Below are 6,004 nucleotides of genomic sequence, written 5' to 3'. Positions count from 1 at the left end.
GTGTCTTGTATCTCTCTGTGTGTTCAGAACTTGGTACCCCAATGATACCCTGTTTTCCCTTAATTTCTGTTTTCCTCCTGGAATAATCTTTACTTTCTTGTCAATCCAGCTCCCATCTCCAATTTCTTGACCAGCCTCAAAACTTGGTGTTGATGATGAGATACCATTTTATACCCAGTAGGATGGCCATCATCAGAAAACCAAAAAATAACAAATGTTGGTGAGGATGTGGAGAAATGGGAACCCCTGTTGCATTGCTAGTAAGAATGTAGGATGGGCAGTTACTGTGGAAAACAGTGTGGCAGTTCTTCAGAAAGCTAAACATCAAAATACCATATGATCGAGCAATTCCACTCCTCAGTATACACCCAAAGGAATTGAACATAGGGGCTCAAAAAGATGCGGTGCACCAATGTTTACAGTAGCATTATCCACAATAGCCAAAAGATGGAAGCCACCCATGCATCTGTCAACAGATGAATGGATAAATAAGGCCTTTCCATACAGTGGAATATTATTCAGCCATAAGAAGGACTGAAGTATTGCTGTGTGCTACAACATGGATGAACCTTGAAGAGTTAGGCTAAAAATGAAAGAAGTCAGACACAAAAGGACAAGTATGATTCTATACATTTGCGGTACCTATTAATAGAGTCAGCAAATTCATAGGGACAGAAAGTAGATTAGAGGCTGGGGAGGAGGGAGTAGGGAGTTACTGCCTAGTGGTTACAGAGTTTCTGTTTGGGATAGTGAAAACATTTAAGAAATGGATTGTGCATAACATTGTGGATATAATTAATGCCATTGAACTATACACTGAAAAATGATAAACTGGGAAGGGGCTGTAAAAAATAGTAAATTTTGTTATGTATTTTTTGCCACTTAAAAAAAAAAAAAAAGCTTGGCATCGAACCCCTTACTCTCATGTGCTCAGTTGTGTCTGGCTCTTTGCAGCCCCATGGACTGTAACCTGCCAGGCTCCTCTGTCCAAAGAATTTTCCAGGCAAGAACACTGGATCGGGTTGCCATTTCCTACTCCAAGGGATCTCTTAAGTCTCCTGCATTGGCAAGCAGATTTTTTTACCACTAGCACCACCCTTACCCTGGTTTGCCTCAAACTCAGAATCCTAAGAGGGTGAGGCAGGAAAACCAGCTCAGGTGGGTGTGGGTAATCCCCAAAAGTTAAATGTGGTGGTTCCAACACCTGGCTCCTCCCTTTCCTAGCTGAGGGTCCTCAACCTCTCTGAGCCTCAATTTCCTCATCTATTAATGGGAATGATATAAAAGGTCACATGGTAAGATTCTGTTTATGTGAAATAGCCAGAAAAGGTAAATCCATAAGAGATAGAAAACAGATTGGTTGGGGCTGGAGGGTGAGGGGCAAAGGGGAATAAACTCAATGGTTAAGGGATTTCCTGTGGGGTGATGAAAATGTCATCAAAGGTGGTGGAGGCATGACATTGTGGATCTAATAAAAGCCACTGGATTGGTCACTTTGAAATGGTTATTTTCTAATGTATAGAGGAATTTCACCTCAACAAATTTAAAAAGAGAATGGCAGCAGTAACTAGGGTAGTTGTTAATTAAACAGGGAGGGCAGACAGAGGATTCAACACCAGGCAGGGCACAAAGTAAGTGTTTAGTGAGTAGTAGCTGCTATGAATCCCAAGGTTCCTCCAGGTGATTGGGGCTCAGCAGTGGCTGCCCCCTCCTGGGTGGTCCCCACTGGCTCCCACACTCATTCAACAAATACTCCCTTAGCATCGACTGCGCGCGCATCACTGTTAAGAACTGAGAGGGTGACCAATCTGTCCTGCTTTGCCAGGGACTTTTCTGGTTTGAATACAGGAAACTCTGTGTCCCAAGAACCCTTCAGTCCTTGAGGGGGAAAGCAAAATCAGAACAATTAGTCATCTGAAAGGCAGTGATTTCAGTTGAGTGTGTAGGGGGTGTCAAGTTCTGCTAAAATCTGCAAGAAGGGTAAGAATTAACTAGGCAAGGCTCACATGAGAGGAGCGTACCAGGAGGAGAGACCAGCAGTTGCAAAAGCTTTGAAATGGGAGAAAGCACAAGGACTTCAACCAGAGAGCTGAGAGAAGTCTTCCTGTGGCTGGAGAAGAGGGTATTCCACCCCACTCTTGACTGGGAGGTAGGTAGGGGCAGAGGAAACTGGGCCTCTAGGCTGATCTTGTTCCTTATATAAGAGCCATGGGAAGGCATGAAGGGTTTCAGGCAGTGGGGTGAAAGACTGATGACGTGATGTAATTGGGTTTGCGTTTGAACATGTCACCAGCCCACACCGTAGGGAAAAGATTTGAGGAACGCCATTGTGGAAGGGAGCACAGGGTCACTAAGGAGGCTGCTGCAACCATCTGGGCAAGGGATGCTGGGGCAGGTACCAGGTATTGGAGTTTGGTGTGGCTTGAGAGCTGGACTTGTAAGGGACTGGATGGGAAAGAGAGTAAGGAGAGGGAGTACGGGGAGAGTTCCTGGGTTTCTGAAGAAGGTCAGCTTCTTCGGTGGTTGTACTCAGTTTGAGAAATATTTCCAGCTGAGCCCAGATGTACTGGAAACAGAGTGATGAGAGAGGGGGAAGGGAAACAGCCCCTTAAGGTGACCCCAGCCAAGTTAAACCCAGTCCAGTGTTACCGAAGGCTTTCTGGGAACTTCCGGACAGCCCACATTCTGCGCTCAGTGCCGGATTAAGAGGCAAGAACATGCAGGTTCAAATCCTATTTCCATCACTTTCCAGCTGTGTTGACTTTGAGCCAGAACTTAAGTTCTCTGAACCTGTTTAATCATCTATAAAAACGAGATGACGACAAAAATAATAACTATGTCAGAAGATGGTTGTTAGGATGAAAAACAACATAACACTCTTCGCCCAGGGCTGAACAGACAGAAGCACTCAGTAAATGGTAGGTGTGCTTAAGCATTTCCTAGAAGCAGGAGCCGTGTCCTCCAGGGGCTGGCCAGGCGTGACCTTGGTAGAGTGTGGGTATGTCATCACCTGAAGGAGTCAAGAAGCTAAACTTAGCCATTCTTTCCACTGGAGAGTGTGTTTTTCCCAGGCTGGGAGAAGCTGTGCTGTACACACCTGTGAAGGGCAACAGCAGGTCACAGTGCAGATCCCAGGGGCCTGGTGGGCTATCAATGACCTGCCAGGTCCATCCCGCTGCCACCTCCATGTCCCCTGCAGAGGTCTGGATTGTCACATCTATCTTGTCTCTTTCCAGGGGGAGAGGGTTCCAGTAGCAGTCTGACCCCTCTCCCACCAGCTGCTTTGCTTAAGCCCTGGCACAAATTACACGTGGGAGTTTGTCCAGCCTGCCCTTGTGGAAGACTTCCAGCTGGCTGGGGTCGCGGGGAGAGAAGCAGGCAGGACTAAACCTCCTTCTGGCCTCCAGGGGCCTTTGACATTCCCACCTGCTACTACAATTCCCAGTTGTGAGGTGACATTGCGTTATTATCAGTGCCAGATCCAACTCACGTCCTGCTGTGTGACATTGAGGCAGTTACTTAACCTCTCTGAGCCTTTGCCTCTCTGTAAAGTGGAGTTCGTCCTTGGACCTGCCTCAGAGGGCTGTGCCAGGTTCTTAGCATGCAACTTGGACTATTAGTAGTCAGTAAATGGTAGTTAATACTATTAGCCTTAGAGGATTTTTATAGCATCAGCTACTCCTCCTTCTTCAGATCACCCCCAAACAGGAGCAGTGCCTATTCTCAGCCCCAAAGAACCCTACACAAGAGGGACTTAGCATTTTGTTGGCCACTACTCCTCTTTTCCTGGGCAGCCTTTACTCATTCTGAAGAGGGAGAACCACTTGCCAGGCTGAAATTGGGTCCTAAGTTAACCCTGTTCTTCTTCCAGGAGCTCTCACAGGTCTCCTCCCTACACCTCTGGGCCGGCCCCGGGACAGGTGCTGTGACACCCTGAGGGGCACTATGCAATAGAACCTTCTGTGACGATGGAAATGTTCTAAGTTCGTGCTGTTCAAAACCACAGCCCCTGGCCATTTGTAGCTATCAAACACTTGCAATATGGCTGGTGGGACTGAAAAGCCAATTTTCAATATTATTTGGTAGTAATGAACCTAAACAGCTACTTGTAGCTAATGGTTACGATAGCTATTGGCTATGGTACACTGGTATGCACGCTGGCTAATGGACTGATGTAGAATAGCTAGAGACAAGTAGGAAGAGATGGGTGGTGAAAACCCTGGATCAAATAGGGGCAGAGTCAGGCCCAGGCAAATAAATCAATTCCCCTTTCTGGGCCTGTTTCCCCATCTGCTTACTAAATGCTGTTTCAGTGTTATCGCATTAGCTGAAGGACATTTTTCTGGGGCTCTTGGACTTGGAATGAAACCAGGAAGCTCTTCCAGACTGATTTCTTCTTTCTTGCCCCCAGTACCTGTTCAAGGGCAAAGTACAGAGCTGGAATTCTGGGGTGCATGCTTCAGCAGAGGTCACAAGAGTCAGAATTATCAGTTCTGCTCTGATTCATATGACATAACCTAACATAACCTTGCCAAGGGCAAATGGAGGTGTCTCAGTGGGAAGAGACAGGTGTGGATTCAAGTCTTGGCATGGCCATTCCCAGCTTCATCCCAGGCTAAACCTCATCTAGAAGTTCTCATCTGGAAAGCGTTCTCATCTAGAAAGTGCCCAAGATCCATTCCAAGACAAGAGATGATCAAACCCAGCATGGCCATGGGATGAAAATGACACTTCACCTCAGTGAACTTCCTCCCCAAAACCCATTGCTAACCCCCAGTCTTACCATGAGAAAAACATGAGACAAATTCCAGGAGAGGGGCATCTTATGATACACCTGACTAGTATTCCTCAAAATGCCCAGGTCCAGGGGCTTCCCTGGCAGTCCAGTGGTAAAGACTCCACACTGCCAATGAAGAGGACATGGGTTTGACCCCTGGTCAGAGCCACCAAGCTCTTCAGTCCATGGGATTCTCCAGGCAAGAATACTGGCTGCTGCTGCTGCTAAGTCGCCTCAGTCATGTCCGACTCTGTGCGACCCCATAGACGGCAGCCCACCAGGCTCCCCCGTCCCTGGGATTCTCCAGGCAAGAACACTGGAGTGGGATGCAATTTCCTCCTCCAGAAGATCTTCCCAACCCAGGGACTGAACCCATGTCTCCTGGGTCTCCTGCATTGCAGCCAGATTCTTTACCACTAGCACCACCTAAGAAGCCCAAAATAATAGCAAGTCATGTCTTACGAAGTGAATTTCACCTAAAAAATGTTATATAGACCTTTGATATGACAGTTGTAAAATTCTTTTTATTCTACAAGTCAGATCCAATTCCCAAGTCCAGGGTTTTCTTACAAATCCGCTGTGGGGGACTGGGAGAGGGAGTGGTATTGCTGGAGTGGGGAAGAAAATTCAAGGTGTGCCTTAGAATCAGAGGTCCTAAGTTGGAGCCCCTGCTTTGCATTTGCTAGCTGTGTGATCTGGGGCAAGTCGCTTCACTTCTCTGAACCTGTTTCCTCACCAGCAAAGTGTATGATTGATGGGAACCTTTCAATGAGACCCACAGCCCAGACTCAGGCTAATGAGAGGACCTGGAGGCAATAGTCACTTCCTTCCCATCCCCCTTCTCCCAGTTGTTCAACAAGGTTGACAGCCACCCCTCCACACACACACATGCGCACACACACACAGTGTTGAAGCTGGACTGAGTAAAAAGGGGTGGGTAAAAGAAAAAAAAAGAAGAGAAAAGGAAACACACACACACAGAAAAGGGTTGGGTATGAGGGTCAAAATTCCAAGGTGTGCAACTCCACATATAATCCCTTTCATTCCAAAGGGTGGATGACAAATACTCACACTGCTTCCAAGGACCCCCGGCTGGCAGGGCTTGCTTGTTGCTCAGGATTATTTCTGCAACAGACTCAAGGCCAACTCAGAGTCAGCAGGGAGCAAAGCAAACACGACAGTCTTATCTCAGGGCAGCAGGGCAGCTATAAGGCGGGAGCCCATAGT

Source organism: Ovis canadensis, chromosome 17 (genome assembly GCF_042477335.2).
Source record: "Ovis canadensis isolate MfBH-ARS-UI-01 breed Bighorn chromosome 17, ARS-UI_OviCan_v2, whole genome shotgun sequence".
Taxonomy (NCBI): domain Eukaryota; kingdom Metazoa; phylum Chordata; class Mammalia; order Artiodactyla; family Bovidae; genus Ovis; species Ovis canadensis.
This window is presented reverse-complemented; position numbering follows the sequence as displayed.